Genomic DNA, 22068 nt, shown 5'->3' on the forward strand with positions numbered 1-22068 from the left:
TGGATAAGAAAACAAGACCCCTACATATGCTGCCTACGAGAGAATCACTTCAGATTAAAAGGCGCACAGATACTTAAAGGAAGGGGATGGAAATAGATATTGTCGTGATGGACCTAGAGGGTATTGCGCTAAATAAAATGGGTCAGACAGAGAAAGACAAATATCGCATGATTTCTTATACATGTGGAATCTAAAGAACAAAATCATCAACAACAACAAAAGCAAAAATAAACTCATAGATACAGAGAATATTTAGAGGGATACTAGATGGGAGGGGTGTTGTGGGGGGCAAAGAAAGGCAAAGGGTTTAAGAGGTCCAAATGGATAGTTGCAGAATAGACATGAAGATGTAGGGTATAGCATGGGGAAGATGGTTAATAATGTTGTAATAAATATGTGAGGAGGAAGAAGGGTACTAGATTTAGTGGGGTGATCACTTTGCGAGTTATGTGGATCTCTGATCACTATGCTATACAACTGAAACTGGTATATGATTTTATGCCAACTATAATTGAAAAAACTCATTGAATTGTACAATGTAAATACAAGCAACTAATTGTCTATTTCAATAAAGACAAGAAAAAAGTATATTTTAAAAATTGATGCTAAAAAATGTGAAGAAGTGAAAAGTAAATAAATCTTGCTGAATAAAAGTTTAACTTCAAACTCATAGTATGTGATTGAGAAGCAAAAAGAAAGTTTGACTCCTTGCCGCCCCCCCTCGGCCCGTCTTCCCATAAAAGCGAATTTTATTTACATGGAGACACAGAGATTGACAGAGAGCTGATATCAACGAAATAGAAATATATATTTCCCTCCATTTAAATTTACTAACAAACAGTAAAAGCTTCCAGGGTCTTCGCATTTTTCTGAGTTCTCTCATCTGTAAAGCACTTTGATCTGTCCCTAGCTCCTATGCCTGCGTCCTCTATAAAGAGAAAAGTAGCAGCAAAAAAGCACACCCTCTCCCTAAACATCTGAGGCACAGGAAAACAGATTTTCAAATAAGGGAATAAAACAAAAGCAAACAAAACCTTGTTTGTTTATTCATAAAAGGATATGGTGTACAACACGGTCTGAATTCAGGGCGTCACCCATAGAGGAATCTTATGCCTATGAAGTCATCCTTAATTATGGAGTTTGACTAACAATATGGCAATTATGCAACCACTCCTCTGGCTTATTTAACTACACTGTAAACCCTGAGCACAAATATTTGTTGAGAAAAGTGTACCTGCAAATAATAACCTGAAACTATTACTCAAATTCTGAAAGGTATTTGACAGAGATGAGGAGGGGTGCCCTTTTTCATCCCCTAAGGAGATTCACTATAGAAATGCAGCTGACTGAATAATCTATTTACTAATCTATATCAATCAGTACCATTTGAACTAGGAAGCAGGGCACACACATTGGGAAACTCCCCAGGATAATCAAGAGTTGATAATGAACTTTATGTTTTTATTTTCTTGAAATTGAAAGGCAACTAAAAGAAAATAGGAGGGTATATTCACCACAAACTCCCAGCTACTAGTATGCTAGGTAATCAGAATTGGGAAAGCAAGGCTGATTATTTAAATCAGAGCTTTGGCAACATATACTTAAGCTTGTATCATGAAGAGAGCAACAAAGAGTGGACAAAACATGGAAGAGTATATCATTTTACTATAAATGTGAAAAAAACACCCCAGTCACTGCTATGTATGAACAATTCAATGGTATGAACAAAAAGGTATGTGTTTATCCCATTCTTCCATCCAAAACAGGCAGGGCTTTGGAACACCCACACTTCACATACCTACCTCTACCAACAGAAACCACAACCCTACCTCCTCCCTAGTTAGGCAAGTCAACAGCACTAGTCTCCAGGTCAGATGGGCGTGCGACACTCTGTGAGCTACAGCTCACCTACTCTTACTATGAGTACTCAAGCTCCAGTCCTGTGTTTCCGAATGACTTTAGAAGATTTCAACTTGAATGTCTACTATATTCACCCACTCATTCATGTATAGTCAAGCCTTAATTGAAGGCTTAGTATGTACCAGGCAGTGCCAATTGGGTGCTGCAGATATAATCAGCAGTGGGGTAAAGAGGTGGAAAAATGAACACACAATATCAGTGCTATCATGCTACTATAGTCATATTTACTGAGTGATGGGCATCAGAAAGGGTTTTCCAGAGAAAGTAACTTTTGAACTTTATCTTAGAAATAAGTAGGAATTCCTCAGACAGACATCATACTTTGATAAAGGCATTCTGGAGCTGGAGAAAGTGTGGTTGGAGCATTGTGCCTAGGGTTTGTGACAAAGACAATTGGAACAGAAGGTCAGGTCCAATTTAGAAGAGTTACAGTCAGAATGTGGACTTGACCCACTGGCCAAGGGAGAATGAAGGTCAGTGTGGAGGATTCTAGTCAGGGAAATATGAGAGTCTACAACTGAATTTATAGCCACATTATTTCCCCCACTTCCTTTTAACTATTTTTCCTCCTGAATCAGTTCTCCTCTTCAACTTACCCACTTTCACTCAGTCTCCAGGTTTACCAATTTAAGACTGAAGTTTGGCCACAATAAACAAAGTGATTTATTTAGTGAAGTAAATCACTAAGCATTCTGGATTCTTTCATCATGCCCTTTTATCACCACATAGCTGCCTTTATTCCAAAAGCCTTTTAGTGGATCTATCTACAGTCTTGTCTCCCTCTCCAGTGTAATCTTAACACTGCTAACTTCCCAAAGTGCAGATCTATGATATATTCCATGCCAAAAGAAGCCCCAACTTTTCAGGCCTAACTTTTTCAAGGCCTAACAGTTTTCTGTATTGATACATGCCTATCTTTCCAATGTTACATCCTATTACATACACTACACCTTGAATCACACTCTATATAAAGATACCCCATTCTCTGTAGTCAATAATATTGTACTATGTAGTACAATATGCCAAGGTGGGTACTAGACTAATTGGGGGAATCACTTCATAAATTACATAAATGTCTAACCACTATGCTGTATACCTGAAAATAGTATAATATTGAATGTCAACTGTAACTGAAAAAAAAACACAAAAACTAGAAGCTGAATATAGCTGATTACTGCTTAATGTTATAACCATTGTATTTATCCTTCCTCCCTCAACCTATCTTATTTTCTACTTAATGAAGTTGTTTTCTCTCATCACAAATATCATTTCTGTTAAATACTTTGAGCTTTTCTATTTCTATTTAAATATAATGAGAAGAAAACTTTCTACCAGTCCAATATTGTTTCATAATGAAACCTATTTAACTAAAAAAAAAAAAAAAATACCCCATTCCCCAAGCAGGTCATATATTTTCTCACCTCTAGTCCTTTGTGCAATGTTCTTCACCCATCTCCTATCTACTCTTCAAGAACATCTTTAGGGAAGTCTTTTCAGATTGATGCCACTAGAGATAAAAAATTCTCTCCTCCCAGTACTCTCACAAAACTGTGTTTTCTTCTATTATAGCCGGTGCTGGATTCCTTTAGACAGCTCCAATTTAAAATATCTTTTTTTTTTTTCTCTCAGACCACATGAACCAGTTTTCGAATGAGAAAATATAATCGCCACAATGACAGCATTTAATACTATTATACAAAGTTATTGGATGAAAGATACCACAACCCATTCATCCTCATATCCCCAGCCCCATTACAGAGTAGGTAATAATAATAAGACAATATAATAACATCACTGTAAGTTTAACATCTATGGAAGACTGATTATTTATTTTTATTTTATTGGTTTTAAAATGACATTTAATTAACATGGACATTAGTGTCTGGAACTAAATATTGTGATTGGAGGAGTTATTATTTACATGGACCGTACTAAACGCTTTATATACATTATGCAAGTTACTTCTCAGAAAACTCCTATGAACCAGGTGATACTGTTATTCCCATCTTACAGAAAAGCAAACAGGCTTTGAGAATTTGAGTAACTTGCATAAAGTCACACAAAAAGGTAGAGCCAGGTCTCAAACCCAGGTCTGTCTAACATCGAAGTCAGTATCCTCAACTGCTAATGCTATATAGCCTCCTTAACAAAGACTTATTGAATGAATTTATTTCCCCAACAAGAATATAACTTTATTAGAGTAAAAATACAGTTTACTTATCTCTGTATTCACCATAGGATTTGGTATAATGCATGGGCACAGTCCATTCTCAATATTATACCAAATGCATTTTGAGAGTGCCACAAAACTAATACCTACAACCATTTACATCATGTCACTCTTCTTGTAGGAAGCTATAATTGCCTATGCCTGAAAAGATTATCTAATCTCTGACTGATATTCCAAGATCCTCTAGAGTGATCTTACTAGTCACATCTAATCAGTTTTACCTTTCAACAACACTCAAAATTAGCTTTTTGTTCACAACCATCCTCGCAAACATGTCCTATTAACTCTTATGTCAGTATCTTTTGTTTTATCCTTCCTTCCTTTTCCCTCTCTCCTAGTAAGAACTCCCTCTCTCTGTATCTACTTCTCGCACTTATAATGCCTTCCCCTTTATTTTTCTTTCCCTATCCAAATTCTACTCACCCTTCAAGGTTCAGCAGATGCTTCATCCTCTCCCAAACCATGTTTCTCAATGACTCCACACCCCTGCTCTTTCTCTTCAACTCTCACAGCATTTAAAAAATATTGCCACAAAATTTAGCAATTTAATTATAGACTTCTGCCTATAGTTATATAAGTGAATGTGAGGACAGTCCAGCTGAGACATCTACCATCTTACCTGATTCAGTTAATCTGCCTCCTCTACACAGATCCTCAAACTTGGTCAAAAAGATTAATCTTCTCCAATAAAAGAGAACCATTCTTTTATCAACAGCTCACAAATACTTGTCTAACTATTTGCTCTGCAAGTCTTATTTCAAGATTATTTCTCAAGAAAAGAGTCTAAACTTCATCTTCCTCTCATGTACTCCCACAATAATAATCCAGTGCTCAAAAATATTGCAACTGCCTGCCATGTTTCAAAGGTTGGGATAATTTCCACCATGCCCAATAGCCAGTGATTACTGAAATTATATTAGGGAAGAAACAAGAACTCAGGCTAGTTAAGGGACTTTGCCCAGTACACAGATCTGTGCAGCAAACATAAAATTAAAAGAGTGTGTTTGAGAGAAGATAATTAACTACTCTTACCATAAAAATAAACCAACAAAAAAAGAGGCAACACACTGCTTTGTGGGATAAAGGTTCATGCCTATTATATCCTATGGAAGATAATTTAACAGCTTCTAATGTGACAATTATATTGAGAAATATGAATAGTTGCCAGGAAATGTAGTGACCCCTCTAGCTGATATTAACTTGTTTTCATTACTTAAAGGATAAGGGATTCACTTAATCCTTGAACTGAAATCAACAAAACTGTAATTGCAAAAACCCACAGAATATAGGCAACAGGTTCAGTAAAGACTATATACAGTTCTAAAAGTTCTTTCTTCAAAACATTATTGTTAAATGGATACTGAAAAAAGACCATACTTTTTTAAATCCAGCTTTATTGAAATATAATAGACAATTAGTTGCTCATATTTACATTATACATTTCAATGATTTTTTTTCCAATTATAGTAGGCATACAATAATATATTAGCTTCAGGTGTACAGAATAGTGATTAGAGATCTATATAACAAAATGATCACCCCACTAAATCTAGTACCTCTCTTCCTCCTTATATATTTATTATAACATTATTGACCATTTTTCCATATGCTAACACTTTATATCTCTATGACTATTTTGTAACTATCCATTTGTATTTCTTAATCTCTTTGCCCTTTTCACCATCTCCACAATCCCCTCCCATCTAGTAGCTCTCAAAATATTCCCTGTATCTATGAGTTTGTTTCTGTTTTTGTTGTCGTTTATTTTGTTCTTTAGATTCCACATGTACATGAAATCATGTGGTATTTGTCTTTCTCTATCTGACTTCATTCAGCAAAATACCCTCTAGGTCCATCAAGGCAATATCTTTTTCCATCCCCTTCCTTTTAGTCTGAGTATGTCTTTTAATCTGAAGTGATTCTCTCTCTTTTTTTTTCCTCTCTCGGGAATTTTATTGGTTCTGGGGAAGGGTTGGTTGGCAGGCAGCCTCTGCCTCCTGCTGGGGGTGCCACAAGCTCTCACTGTCCTGTTGCCATTGATGGGCAGGTTCACGTGCTCGGGGGAGGCCAGGAAGGCCTTGAACTTGGGCTGGGTGCTGAGGTAAGCCACGCAGGTTGAGAGTGGAGAGAAGGAGTCCAGGCAGCCTGGAGGCCAGGACCTGGTGATTCAGCAGCAAGTCCAGCAGGTTGTAGTCAGTGAAGGAGATCTGGTTGCCCATGATCTGGTTGCCATGGGAAAGGCCTGCTGCTCCCCTCCACCCCCTCCCCCCCATTCTGGGACAGCTGGGTCTCAAAAGGCTTTTGGTACTCCGGCAGCTCCTTCAAATAGTCCTCCTTTCCCGCCTCGTAGTTGGTGTAGATAAGGGTGACATATTTGCAGCAGAGGTCCTCCTTGCTGTCATTCACTATGCCCACCAGGGCAGCCTCCCACCAGTCTTTCCCATACAGCCTGAGGGAGCAGCCCAGGTGGCACAGGATGGCATTGGACTGGTACAGAGTGAGGTCTCCATCCTGGAACTTGGGGAGCTGCCTGTACAGATAGAAGGCCTTGAGAGGGCCCTGTAGTCAGATCACCTTGGTCACCACCTCCTCTTTCCAGCTCTGGCCCTCTTCAGCCAGCATAATGCGCATGGCTTTGCAGTGCCCTCCAACAAGGAAGTAGACGATGGTGTAGGGCAGCATGGTTATGGTGTAGACAAAGACAGCAGTGGCTCATGAAGTGAGCCTCTTGTAGTCAGCATATGTAGGAGTCTTGTTTTCTTATCCATTCGGCCACCTTATCTATTGGTTGGAGCACTTAATTCTTTTCCATTTGAGGTACTTGTTGATAGATATTTAGTTATAACCATTCTTTATTCACGTTTCTGAAACATATTTTTTCTTCTTAAAGAAGTCCCTCTAATATTTTTCCTGTAATACTGGCTTGGTGTTGATGAATTCCTTTAGCTTATTTTTGTCTAGGAAGCTCTTTATCTGTCTTTCGACTCTAAATGATAGCTTTCTTGGTTAAAGTATTTTTGAATACAGATCTTAGGTTTTCATCACATCGCATATTTTGTGCCAAGCCCTTCTGTCCCACAAAGTTTCTTTTGAGAAATCAGCTGCTAGTCTTATGGGTGCTCCCTTGTAGGTAACTAACTGCTTTTCTCTTGCTGCTTTTAAGATTCTCTCTTTGTCTTTAACTTTTGGCATTTTAATTATGGTGTGTCTTGGTGTGGGCTTTTTTGGGTTCATCTTTTTTGGGAATCTCTGAGCTTCCTGAGTTGTATGTCTATTTCCTTCACCAAGTTAGGGAAGTTTTTCATCATTATTTCTTTTTTTTTTAAATTTAATTTTATTATCAGTTTTAAGTATACAGTACATTGGTTAGACATTTATATAGTTTATGAAACAATCCCCTGATTGTTCTTTCTCTCTTCTGGCTCTACACTTAGTCATTAAATTAATGCTGACTGCATTCTCTATGCCATGTTCTCCATTACCACGAACATCTATCAATTACAAATTTGACCTCTTTAACCCTTCACCCCGTTCTCCCAGTCCCCCAACCCCCCTTCCCTCTGGCTACACCAGATTGTCTTCTACTTTTGTGTCTGTTTTTGATTAATTTGTTCTTTTTGCTCCTTAGATTCCTCACATGAGTGAAATTCTCCATCATTATTTCTTCAAATAAGTTTTCAAATTTTTGTTCTCTCTCTTCTCCTTCATATACCCCTATGACATGGATGGTTTTACATTTAATTGTGTCCTATGGGCTTCTTAAACTATTATTATATTCTTGGCTTCTTTTTTCTTGCCACTCTGATTGGATGTCCTTGGCTTCCTCATCCTCTATATTGATGGTTCGATCCTCTTCTTTCTCCAGTCTGTTGATTCTCTCTAATATATTCTTCATCTCAGATAATGTATTCTTCATTTCTGACTGGTTCCCTTTTATAATTTCCATTTCTATTTTTATGTTTTTTTTTATCTCTTTGTTAAAGTTCTCACTGATTTCATTTACACTTCCCCTAAGTTCATTGAGCATCTTTATAACCAGTGTTTTGAACTCTGCGTCTGTTAGATTGCTTGACTCCATAATCTTTGGATCTCTGTCCTGTTATTGCATATGGTTTCTGCTTCTTTATCTTCCAGTTACGGCTGCCTTTCTGTGTCTGTTTCTACATACTAATCAAAGCTCTTAAGTCTCCCAGTCTTATTAGCATGGCTTTGTGTAATAGGTGTCCAGTGGCACAGTCCTGAGAGGGGTTCAGCTGCAAATCAAGTTTAACCCCAGCCTGTGCCCTCTGGAGTCACCTGTTAAGATTCAGCAAGCAATCCACAGATGCTGTGCTTATCAGTGTCTCAAGAAGCCAATGCAGAAAACGAGGTCAGCTGCCATCAGTGCGGATCTTGGAGCTGCTTAGCAAGTTTCACAGGACTCGCTGAGGACACAAATGGATGTGGCTTGGGTAGGGCCATGAATTGGAGGACGTGAAGTTTCAGGGTATCTTATGGGTAGAGCGACCTCTGTTATCAGCTACGGTGGCACTGAGTCCAAGCACTGGCAGGTGGGAGGGCTCAACAGAGGAACAATGGATACTACTGGCACTTCTGCCTGGGAGAAAGCCTTGCCTCCGGCCCTCACTACTATAACTCATTGTCCCCTTATAAGTCCCTGGTGTCTTCTCTCCCCACCCCTCCCGGCAGCCGACCTGGCGCTGGTGCTCAGAGCAAGCGAGTCCGTCACCATGAAAGTCTGTTTGCAGACACAGCACCGTTAAGAGGAGCGTCTGCACCTGCTATAGCCTCTGTCCCACTCAGCACCTAGAGACCGAGTAGCCTCGCATCTTCGCTCCATCCTACTTCCGACTGTTTCAGGGTGATTTCTTATTTCTCTCCCCAGTTGTAGGGCTTCTGTTTATCTAGAACCTAGGTGACTCTGCTTGCTGTTTGCTCCATGTTCCATCACAACTTTGATGTTGCAAGAGGAGATGTACAATGCCTCTACCATCTATGCCATTTTGCCTGGTCTCCTCAAAAAGACCATACTTTTTAAAAATAAGGACACAAATGCTTACGTTCTCTTCTGGCACATTCATTCCTACATATGACACTTGTCTTCACAGTATTTAATATTGCTTAAGTTTAGCCTCTTAAAAGATAAGTACCGTGAATAACCACTCCTACTGTATCAGTGCTAATAACTTAGTGTTAGTATAAACATAACCAAACACTCAAGTATCTATGTGATTTACTTTTCATTTTAGGATTTTTTTAAATTCCTAAGCCATCACTATGGTACTCATAGTTTTTTATTGATTTGTTTGTAAACTTACAACTGATTTTTCTCAAGGAGCAAGCGATTTGAAGTTTTGCTTGCTTCCTTCTAGAAAACTTTAATGGAATATTGATAAAGGAGTAACTGTAATAGCTTAAGAGGCTATATGCACCTTTCTTAATTTAATGATTTCTTATTCCAAAAGTCAAAACAAGTTAGTTGAACTCTAAACACTCTCACACATGCCACAGGTTCCTAGTCTTGAAAGTTTAGGAAAGGTTAAAGTAGAAGGAGGAAAGAAGCTGTAAAAAATTTTACTGTTCATTATTCTAGCACTTCAGCATTATTTAAAAATTCCTGATTATAGTCAATGTGGAGAGCAAACTTCTATGACAACATGTACAGCATACTTTTACTTAGCGAGGTTGTTTTTCAAGCCTAGATATTTCAGTAATTCTACTTGACATTTTAGCTGCAAATTGGTAAAACTAAATAGGGGACATTACTAAATTATGCCAAATAATACTGACAGTATTTTCCCATGAGGCACTGTTATATATGCTGTTAGGTTATACAGTATTCGGGACTAGAGAATAAAGCAACTGGCTGATGGAACAGAAATTTAGATATATTTAGCAACTATGCTTCTACATCTTATTTAGGTTAAAAAAAATATGGACACTAAAACGTAACATTTCTGATAACATGATATACCATTTCGGAGACACTTGTTAAGTGATCTGAAAAACCTTACCTACTATTTCCATGATAAAATATGTTTCAAATTCCAAATCAATTGAGAAGTAAACTTTGGAAGTCTCTATCAGTGACTGAAGGCTACCTCTACCCTTTATCCAACCCCAAGTAGCAGCCTATCTGTAACTGCAATTTTGTCCTGGATTTATACAAAAATTTGAGAGGTAAACATTAGCTTACTATTTAATGTGAAAAAGAGACTGGTATCTCGCATGTATGCTGCTCTAACAACTCCTGCAGATACATGAGAGAAGTATGAAGGGTTATTAAGAGAACAGGGGAGCAGAGATGGCTGTTATTTGCAAAGTAACATGGGAGACTACACAGTTAAACTAGGCTACCTTAGCTCTCTTTCTACTTCTCTAATACCTACAACTAAGTCATCTCAAATTTTCTGTTTGTTTAAAAGGAGATGCACCATAGAGTCATAGTTGTTAACCAGTAACTCCCTTTCTTCAATTCCTGTAGCCCCTGCCCTTTCAGTGTGTGATGACCTTCTACTTCTCTATCTCCTCCACTAGTCTGTGAGCTCCTTGAAAGCAGAGTTGGTACCTTATTTGACTATATCTTGGCTTACAATAAAATGCACCTACTAAATGTTTGCTGAATAAATTCTGATGGAGGCAAGTAGGGAAAGTGAACAGACTTAAACATAACGCAGACTAAATAGTTTTTTTTTTAAATGCATACTCTATTAGAGAAAGCTGTGAACAAAATAGTCAAGACATAATAATGTTCCCACATTCTTCACATGCAATTGGCCTGTTAGCATGCTTTAACTATCTATACTCTTGTTTAATACTTCAAGATACTACAAAATTCTTCAAGATGTTTTCTACCTGTCTTTTGAATTTAGCTGAAAGTCAAACAGAAAGTTTTTTTTTCAGAAACAGTTTTTACTTACAACAATTTTGCAATCAAGCAGCACATTTTACCTTTACAGTAATACACATTATGTACAAATTACGTTTTGACAAACCTGCAATTTATAGATAAAAGTAACATCTACAAATAAATGTAAATTGCCCCAAACTAAAGCTATATTTAAGTTTTATTATGAAAATTTTCAATATATACAAAGGTAAGAGAAAACAGTACAAGAAATGCCTATAAACCCATCATCCAGATTCTACATGTATCAAGATTTCCCCACAATTGCTTCATCTATTCTCCCTTCCTATCCTTTCTCTCTTTTCTTCCCGTCCCTTCTACCCCCAGTTCCTACTCTCCCTCCTCTCTTTCCTAAATTATTTTAAAGCAAACCCCAGACATCCCAGGATTTCATTTTCTGGAAATACTATTCTAGTCTAGATTGATCTTTATTTCAAACACTGATACTTATATGTCACTGAAATCCAAAAGGGTGCCCAATCTTGTGTCCTCTCCTAGAAGAATATCAAATACTTCCATTTTAAGTAAAAGTTTCCTTTTTTTGTACTTAATAAAAAAGACAAGACCTTAAAGCAATGGCTATTAAAAAAAAAGTTAATAACTTTTCCAATAATAGAAACATTCAATTTAATTTTCTCAGATTGAAGACATTCTTTAAATTCTTGCCAGACCAGAATTTTGTATATATTTAATATATATCTTAATTATATTTTAAAAGCCCCTTTGTTTGTGATGAAGAATATTTTATCAAACCCAGACACAAAATGACACCACTCCTCCCATCTTTACAAAGCTAAGGTGTATTAACTGCTTAGATTGAAATAGTACACTCTTCTTTTAAAAAGTCGAATCCTTTCCACATTTCCTAAGTAAATTTTGACACTTTTCAAAAATATCCAAATAATTTATGAAAAAAATATCTGCTCTTAATGAAATTATACCTGATGGGTATTTCCATTCTCCCTTCCTTAGAAAATTAACATTGATGCTAAGGGCAATCTACACACGCACACGTCACATCATATCACATCACAACACGTCACATCACATCACGTCACGTCACGTCACATCACATCACATCACATCACATCACATCACATCACATCACATCACATCACATCACATTACATCAGATCTCAAGGCAAGATCAAACTAGTTAACACACTTCAACTCCAACCAAATATGATGTACAACTCAAGAATCACTAGAGATACAGTTTAAGCTTAGACTTTGAGCTAAGTTGAAAGCTTATGTATTAACATATGTATGTTCTCAAATATAGCCCTTGTCAATTGAAAACTAGATTATTTTGTCTCATATTTCACTCTTTATTTCATACATGTGTATGAAGTACAACCACACTGAGAGGTTACCCTTAACTCTGGGTCAGTATTTATATAACTAACTATATTGAAGTAAGGAGAAATTAAACTTATAGGATTACCATATGGTTGAAAACGCTGGTGAGTTTGTGAGCACCAAAAATCACTATCACTACCATGTTATAAAATAATACCACCAAAATTTCATCACCAATGATTTTCATTTATTTTGTGAAGTATAAATAAATACTAGGACAACAGTTCGTCATATGTCATTCTATAAGAGTAGAATACCAGTCTAATCAGGACATGTCATGACAATTCCTCATCTTCTATTTCACAGAATATAGAAAAAATATTTAACAGGGACTAAAGGCATTTGAAATCCCACCCTAACCCCAAAAATATAGAGTAACAGTTTCTGTCTTTTAAACCTTTGGTCATCTTACTTGATAAATACATACAGCTATAAATTAGGATTTCAAAAGCAATTCTTAAAATGTACAAAGTCCCTTAGTCTCAAAATAAAAAGACAATATATAGAGAACAGGTTAGATTGTAAACTTTTAAAATTTCTCTTAAATTTGGTGCTACTTGAATAAGTAAGATTCAGAAAGTGTCTCCAAATGTTTAACTACACAAACAAATAATAATTTCAAGCCTTTTAAAGTAAATTTCTGCTTAAATATAGAGTAATCTAAGTTAGAGCTTAACAAAATAATATAAAAATAATTATCCTTCTGCAACAGCGAGAGCAAACCTGTTTTTTTTTTTTTTTTTCCTCGCAGCACGAACAGAAGGAACCTCCCACGCCCAGAATGCTGATCTGGAAACCCAACATTCTTCTTACAATTGCAACTTCAGAGAGCAAGTCATAACACTTCCTGCTAGAAAAAGAGAACACCCTGACAAAAGAATGATATAATACTTACGAATCTCCTTCCTGTCAGCCTCACAGTATTTTGCCAAGTATTAAATTCTAACTTCACAACATTTAGAGAAAAGTTAATTTTTTCATCCCAGAGTGACTGAAATCATGCAAGAACACCAGGGAATTTAAAGTTGGTTCAGGTCAAATAGCGACAACCCACATACCTATTTAGAGTTTGAATATTAGCCAAGTAACCTGCTTATTTTAGAACACATGGAACCAGCTTCTCCCGGTTGCCAAGTCACCCATCCACAATAAAGTACATTATTTAGAAAGGTGAATTAACACTCATACAACTTATTTTCTTTATTATTTATTTCAATCCAAACTTATTCATACCTTCATACAGCATTTACCCTCCATGGGCTATGTGTTATAGTTTATTGCGAGTATCTGCTATACCTTGTTTTCTGTTGAAATGTAAGCTTATTGTAGGAACTATATTTTCTACCAGCATAGCATATACGTACAAAGCCAATATTTGCTGAAGTGAATTTTCTATTGAAAGGCAGGACTGTAGAGTCGTTAAGAGCTCTCAAACTTGGGTTCAAATCCTGGTTCCACAATTTTTTAGCTGTGCGTGTCCTTAGACAAGCTGCTTAAGCTCTTGTGCTTCTGTTTTCTCATCTAGGGATGATAATAGTAACTATTCCACATAAGAGTAACTACTTTGTACATTGTTGTGATGCTTAAGTTATTTAATGTGTTCAAAATTTAGATCATAGCCTGACACATGGTAAGCATTAGATATGTGATAGCTACTATTTTTATTATTGAAATTTACTTTTTAACTGGCCTAACAATTCCAATCAGTTAATTAGTAAATTAAGCAACTGGTTTGTTGTGAGTACGCTTTATGGGAGAGACCAAAAAATAGGAGTAATGTTCTAGGCTCAGGAGACCTTTTCTAATACTGACAATCTTTTGAAAGAAAATGGAGTGCAATGCAAGCATCAGGGTCTTAGGAGTCTAACAAATTTTAAGTCTGTGTGACCTTGAACAAATTACTTAGCTTCTCTGAGCTCCATGTTTATATATATAAATGTGGAGCCAATTCCACATACTTCACAGGGTTGCTATGATGATTAAATGAGACAATATAAATATATAAGAGAATTTGGCTACAGCAAAGTGCTCAGTAAATGACAGCCATTATTATATTCTGTCTGGGATAGAACAGGTGTAATATCATCTGCTCTATCTACCTAATGAGAATGAAAATGAGATAATAGCTTCTCCAGTCCTTTATAAAGAATATAAAACAAAAACAGCGGAGCATTTTGTGATAATATATTGAAGTCAGAATAAGGAGACAACTCACAATGCACTCACTTGAAAAAAGGATCAGGAGAGTCCCAGCTACGAGGCAGAGTGTTCTCCTGTCTTCATCACCAACCATTATTAGCAGACACTGGATTACATTTTGTCTCCTTAATGCAAGCACTTTAATTCATCAATCACAAAAACCACATAAAATACCAAAAGGTAATACAATCCAGAACAGAAGGAATATAGCAGCAGGAGCCAAAGGACGTGTTTTTCCATGTCTTCATTGCTGACTCATCACTATGTGAAGCCTCTTCAACTTTCCCAATTCTCAATTTTGCCATTTTGTAAAATAAGCATAACACTATCTGCCTGTGGCCTGTCAGGGAATATATGAGGTAGTACATACCTCTTAAGCACTTTGAGGTAACTGGAAGAAAAAATATACATGTTTGTATTACCACACATTTTACAGACAGAAAATTGGGGCACAGGCAATTGCCTCAGATAAGGAGACAGTATCAGTATTAGGCCAGAAATGTTGTTTTTTTCCAGCCTTACTTTTTCTTCAGCCAAACTTGTCTTTTCATACCATTCAGATGAATCTTACCCAAGTGCTATTGACTTCTTCAATGATAACACTGCCTAGAAATGCCTTCCTTGACTTTCCTTTTCTGGTTATCTGGAATGTATATGCTTTCTAGCTTTCTGATCTCTATGGCTAATTTTTGATCACTGAAATTTGTCAACACCAAGTCACTGATTTTAAAGTCTATTCACCATAACATAATAGAATTCATTTAAATGGTGAAACATTGTGGTTAAAATTCTAGGAATGGATATTCTCTTCAAAAATGCATATCTTCTCCTTAGTAACTACTAGGGCATTTCCTAAAAGACTGTTCTATCACATTGATAGTTCATACAGTTTTAATCTGTAGCTCATTTTGTAACGTTCCAAATGTCTCACTCGTCATCTGTACCATGAGTGGGTGCGGGGGATGGAAGGGAGGAGTATGTTTGTGTATGTGCATGCGTGTGAACAGAATTTCTATTCTTACTACAGGTAATGAAAATTGGTTTGGGAATAGAAGATGGTGGCAAGGTTTGGTAATACATTTCATATTTTTTATAAGCAGACCACAGAACAAAAAAAAAACTTTTACACTGCATTTCAAATTCATCATGATGAATGTTGAGGAAAGCCAATGGAAACAAACCTATGTTTTATCTATATACATAAGTGCGCTCTCTCTTTCTCTCTCTCTCTTTCTCTCTCTCAGATGATACGACAAATCCCCAAAGTTAAAAGTCCACGCACATGCGCCTGTGGACACATACCCCTCAGGGTGGAAAGGAAAAAAAGAGTCACACCCAAAGCTGCATGAGAGCTTCATAGGCATAACAGTGTAATATACAGTTAGAACACAAAATCTAGACATAGTATTTTTAAAGCCTCTTCCAACTTTGACTCAAACGTCATGCTCTCCACCACACCCAGTATCAGGTATATTCTTTCCATGTGTGACATGTGCACTGGAGGCCTCTCCCAACTGTACTTAAAGACTTACCTCAATAACCCTGATCTACTGTCCTTTAATGAAATAGGATTTTACCTATCTTCATTACTTATAAAGCAAACAAATAGATAACACCCACAGTGAGCAAAGAAGCACTGAAGCAAAGGAATCGACCACATAACAGGTACCAAGTTAACATGCAAGAGATTACTACTGTAATTTTGGACTATATTAGAAAGTTTAGGAAATTTATAGTAGGAATAATATTAGGTATACAAAATTTTTGTTGTATGGATGTGTCAGTTTTAACAATCAAGTAGATCTGGTTTATGTAATCATTTTTTAATATTTTTTTGGGAAAATAAACCATTAAAATATCCTAATTTCAAATTCCAAGAGCTGTCTCCCCAATAAGTCTTTGTTAGCTCTGTATTTTCATAACAAGTAATTAAATCTGTCAAAATGTTAGAATAGGATGTCTTATTGTATACTAAATTATGTACCTTGTCTTAATCATGAAAACAAAAGGCTGAAATAAATAGATGGTAGTTTTAAGTATGAATCATTCAAAAATTATCAACTGAACTATATATGAGTCAAGGAAGTGATTTAAAAGACATCTATGGTGACTATAGTTAACAATACTAAATTGTGTATTTGAAAGTTGCTGAGAGAGTAGATCTTACAAGTTCTCATCATAAGAAAAAATATATAACTATGTGAAGTGGTAGATGTTAACTAGATTTATTGTGGTGATCACTTCACAATATATACAAATATCAATTTATGTTGTACACCTTAAACTAATACAATGTTGTATGTCAATTATATCTCAATGAAACTAGAAAAAAATTTGTGTTCTGTTTATAGCTAATAAAATCATACAAAGGAATAACTTTCTATCCTGAGGTTTTCCTCTCATTCAACAAAAGAAGGATAAGAAAGGAAAGGAAACAAGAAAGGAAATAGGAAAGCAGCAGCAAAAAAACCCAATCAAACAAACAAAAAAAAAACAACAACATGTAACTAATTCAGTAGTTTCTAAACTTTTTGGCCTCAGAACCTGAGGACTCCCCAAAGGCTTTTGATATGTGGGTTAGATCTATCAATGTATTTATCATATTAGAAATTACGACTAGGAAATTTTAAAGATACTTATTTAAAAACAAAAATAAACCCATTACTTGTTAATATAAATAACATTTTTAAATGAAAAAAATGTAGCTATATTTTTAAAAAATTTAGTGAGAAGAGTATATTGTTTACATTTTTTTGCAGTTGCTTTATTGTTTAACTTAATACAATGACAGCTAGATTTTGATATCTGCTTCTGCATTCAATCCGCTTCAATATGTTGTTTGGTTCAAGTATATGAAGAAAATATGGTCTCCCACTGATAAGTTGTTGAAAAGGAAGTATTTTAAGGGTTTCCAGATAATTGTGGATATTCTTTATAATACATGCCAAAATTCAAGAAACGGACGTTTATTTAATGTTAATTACAGTGTGGAATCGGATACCATATCAATGAATTTTTCATACTCTGATATTAAAATCTATTGGTCTACCCGTTAGAGTGGCTATTACCAACAGGACAAGTTATAACAAGTGTTGGAGAGGATGCGGAGAAAGAAACCCTTCATATACTGCTGGTGGGGCTGCAAATTGGTATAGCCACTATGGAAATAGTATGGTGGTTCCTCACAAACTAAGAAGTGATCTACCAGATGATCCAGTAATCCCTCTACTGGGTATTTACCTCAAAGACTTGAAAATACATATCGGAAAAGATATATGCACACTGATGTTCATAGCAGCATTATTCACAGTGGCCAGGACATGGAAGCAACTAAAATGTCCTACAATAGATGACTGGATAAAGAAGATGTAGTACCTATATACAACAGAATATTAGTCATAAGAAGAGATGAAATACTGCAATATGCGACAACATGGATGGACTTCGAGATAATCATGCTAAGTGGAATAAATCAGATAGAAAAAGCTGAAAACCACATGATATCACTTATATGTGGGATATAAATCTAAAAGCAGCAAACATGACAAACAGAGACTCATGGGCATGGACAGTAGACTAGTGGTTACGAGAGCGTGGGGGGAGGGGTAGAGGGTGGTAGATGGGGTAAAAAAGAGAGGAAAAAAATGAAAAAGAAAAGAAAAAAATCTATTGGTCTACCTTGTATTCTAAATGGACCTTTTAAAATAAAACATAATTTAGGCTTCTGATATAGAAAACAAGATGATACCAGTGGTGTTTATAGTTTGTCTAAAAAATGAATTGCAACAACTACTATATTCTTGAACAGAGGGTTTTATTCCTCTTTGAAAAACAATAAAGTTTTCAAAACCATGTATGCTTCAAATACTTGCACTTTTTAAGCTTTAAACTAATTGGTAATTTTATTAAATGTGCATGATTTTTAACACTCAGAATTTCTGGAAACATTAGTGTTATTCTCTGCCTTTATCACTATCCTTTTTAACCTGTCATTCTCTCTCCTTTTACTCTTGGCTCCTATGTATTTTATATTACAAAATTTCTGAAATTAAAAAAAAATAATCGTGGACGTGGTTTCATAGTGTAGTGGTTAGCACATCTGCTTTCTACGCGGAAGGTCCTGGGATCGTGCCCCAGTGCAGCCACAGTCCATGGTCTATGGCCATGCCACCCTGAACAAGCCTGATGTCTGATCTTGGAAGGTAAGCAGGGTCGGGCCTGGTTAGTACTTGGATGGGAAACCACCTAGGAAGACCAGGTGCTGTAGGCATAAATCATCATCATCATCATCATCATCATCATCATCATCATCATCATAAAAGTCATTGAGAAATGGCAGGGATTTTCTCTTCCCCCCCCCCTTTTTTTAAAGCTGCTATCAAATCAAGAGTGTTATTCAGTGGCATCAGAGAATTAAGGATATTGGTAAATGTAGCATTAAATTCTGGCTACAGAATAAGTTTCTCATAAAAAAGCTAAACTTCTATCCATTCATAGTCTATTTTTGTGTCATTAGACAAAGAAATGTACTAAAATATGGCCCATCACAAGTCAGGAAGCTATTCTGCGTTATCATCTGTGGCAACACATTGAGATGTGCTTAATGGAAAAACACTTGGATGCATTTAATGTTTACTCACATTAGGAACCATATAGAACTGTGTTGTCTAATATTGTCTGTGGTTATTTAAATTTAAATTAATTGCAATTAAATAAAATTAAACATTTAGCTTCTTGGTCAAAAATAAATAAATAAATTGACCTCTACCCATGCTTGATTTTGTAACATCATGCACTGTTCACTTGGAACAAAATTGTTTGACTAATGCAGATCTTCCAAATGTTGTTACATTTCATTTTACAGTATCTAGCAAATCACTTTCATTAAGAGCACCACTGATCTCATTAGAAAAGTCTAAGTATTGACACTTGGTGGCTGATGCAAATTTTCAAAAATTTGAATTTTTGCTTGAAAGCTCTAACTTTGTCATTGGCAACAAATACTCTCGGCTATTTGTCTGGCAGTGACAGGCACATTTAGTTCATTTTTGATGAAATGTTTGCCAAATATATAGGTCTGAATAATTAGTTAATGTGTCATTTCATCTTTCAAATAAAAACAGTTCTCTATTTTTAAAAATGAAGCTAGTTTAGCTTGCAACTCAAACAACCGCAAAAGTGCTTTTCCTCAAGACAAACATTGTATACCCATGTGCAGCAGAAATGTTTTTAATGTACTTCCCATCTCATCGCAGAATATTTAAGAAAGTATATCCAAGAGTGGAGACTTAATAAATTAATTTTTCCTGCTTTATAAAGGACATTAGTAAATGCAAACCATTTTGTAGGTCTTTTTCCAACAGGTAGGGTACGGTGTTGAATACAATGACTACTAATATAGTGCGGTGCCACTGCCTTGGTGCTAAAGCATCAGCAGTTTTACTCACCAATGCAAAAACCAACACAGTGAAAAATCAAATAACATCTTAGAGTTTTTATGCAAGTAATTTTGACCACCATATGCCATACTTTTTTTGAAAACTGGTGCTTAAGTAAGTCATATTTATGATGGAGTCATCCAATTTTAGAGAGTCAAAAAACATAATGACATAGGTTTTAACAAGAAATTTCAAAACTGAGAATACAATTACTAGAATAGGTTTTTAATGTGAGTTCAGTGCTGTTGAATTTTGAAAGTAAATTAATTCATTAATATCGATTCTGAGACCAATCTATAGATTATCTACTCCAAAGCACATTTTTCAGAATCAGGTTCATGTCCACGAGACATGAATTTATCAGGAGTGTTATTTAGAATCTTTTAATACATTTAAAAAAAAAAAGATTAAAAGAAGCAATATATTTGTTACAAAAAACTTCTTAAAAGCACCCAGTTTGTATGTAGCAATCAGATTTTTCTCCTGATAGAGTAAGAGTTTCCTTCTCTGACATAAACTAGAACAGAAAGGATATGAAAGTAAAACTCTACAGGAAATACAGAAATTATTATTATTTTAAAATATTAAAAACTAAGTGCAGTATAGTACTTATGGGTAAAATAATAATATGTGGGGTATTTTAAAGCAAAACCCAAACAATAAATGAAAAACAAGGGGAAAGAAAAGATAAAACAAGAACATCAAATATTGATAATTTAGGAAGCTGCAGTGTTCATCATGCTATTTTAATTTGTTTCAAATTTTCCATAAAAATAAGTTTTAAAAAATTATGTAGGCTTATAAGGAAGTATTTGGTACTTTGGAAAGCAAAAATAAAATTCCTGGTACATGTTCTTTCACTAGACAAACAGTGAAAGAGCATATACTCTGTAACAGGCATTGTACTAGAGATGGTATCAGGAAATATAAAGATTTATGAAACATGTCTTTCACACTCAAGGGGCTCAGAAGGTCTCTGCCCATACATGTAATCAATTCCCTAAAAAGGGAATAATGCATCTGCCATGACCATTCTAAGGGATACTTTTATTATTGCAAAACACAACTTGAATCAATTGTATTATAAATCATTATAATGCAATTTTAAGAAGAAAAAAAGAAAAAATGGCATGACAACAAAATACAAAGAGGAAACATAAAAATAAGAAATGTGACTCTCTTTGGTTTTCCTCTATAAAAGGAAACGAACAAGAGATGTGAGCAAATATGGGCATGACCATATCACTTTTCCACCACAACTCATCATCTTATTTCACGTCAGGACAGGAACTATCATGTCATCTCCTTTGAGTCAGCTCTTGTACTACTCATATAGGCAAAAATAGCTGAGCAGTACATTCATTTCCCACAGTGAATATTAAATACATTAAGTATTCTATAATTCTCCAAATGACAGAAGATATTTACAATGCCATTCTTTAACATTAATTTCCAGGGCTACTATGTCTTTTCACCACCACTCCTTCCCGAAATTAAGCCCACCATAAAAAATAAATCCACGAGTTAAACTCATAACATTCTTCAGTTACTTAAGGGGTCTAATTATAACACTGATAAATAAAAAATAAAAGTGTGAATCAAAAAATCACACTTTTACTTTAATTATTAGCTTCTAGCTTATTGCCACATACTCCAAACAAATTGTCAATTTTTCCCTATTCAAACTTCAGATAAAATGTGTGGGAGCTCTCAAAGCTCATTCAATGAAGGTCTTTAAAAGCTGGGTGAGCATTAAACGATTTATTTATTTATTTATGCCTACAGCACCCGGTATTTCTAGGTGGTCTCCCATCCAAGTACTAACTAGGCCTGACCCTGCTTAGCTTTCAAAATCAGACGAGATCGGGTGTGTTCAGGGTGGCGTGGCCGTAGACTAAATGATTTTAAATTGTTCTACTCTTTTAATCACTAGGGCAGTGATTTATTTGTCTGATTTGTTCACCAATCTATCTCAAGCATCTAGAAGAGTGCCTGTCACACAGTAGACACTGAAT

The 22068-nt window shown here is 35.6% G+C and overlaps 1 non-coding gene and 3 pseudogenes across 1 annotated transcript; 2 read left to right on the forward strand and 2 right to left on the reverse strand.

Moving 5' to 3' along the window:
- Positions 1-830: 830 nt before the first annotated feature.
- Positions 831-6856, reverse strand: LOC105309960 (annotated as a pseudogene).
- An 11831-nt stretch (positions 6857-18687) lies between these two features.
- On the forward strand, positions 18688-18760 carry TRNAR-UCU. Its single transcript has one exon. It is a non-coding gene; the product is annotated as a tRNA-Arg (tRNA).
- Positions 18761-18769: 9 nt separating this feature from the next.
- LOC111734318 lies at positions 18770-18885 on the forward strand (annotated as a pseudogene).
- A 2944-nt stretch (positions 18886-21829) lies between these two features.
- On the reverse strand, positions 21830-21948 carry LOC111734317 (annotated as a pseudogene).
- Positions 21949-22068: the final 120 nt, after the last annotated feature.

This window comes from Pteropus vampyrus, unplaced genomic scaffold (assembly GCF_000151845.1).
Source record: "Pteropus vampyrus isolate Shadow unplaced genomic scaffold, Pvam_2.0 Scaffold968, whole genome shotgun sequence".
NCBI classification, from domain to species: Eukaryota; Metazoa; Chordata; class Mammalia; order Chiroptera; family Pteropodidae; genus Pteropus; species Pteropus vampyrus.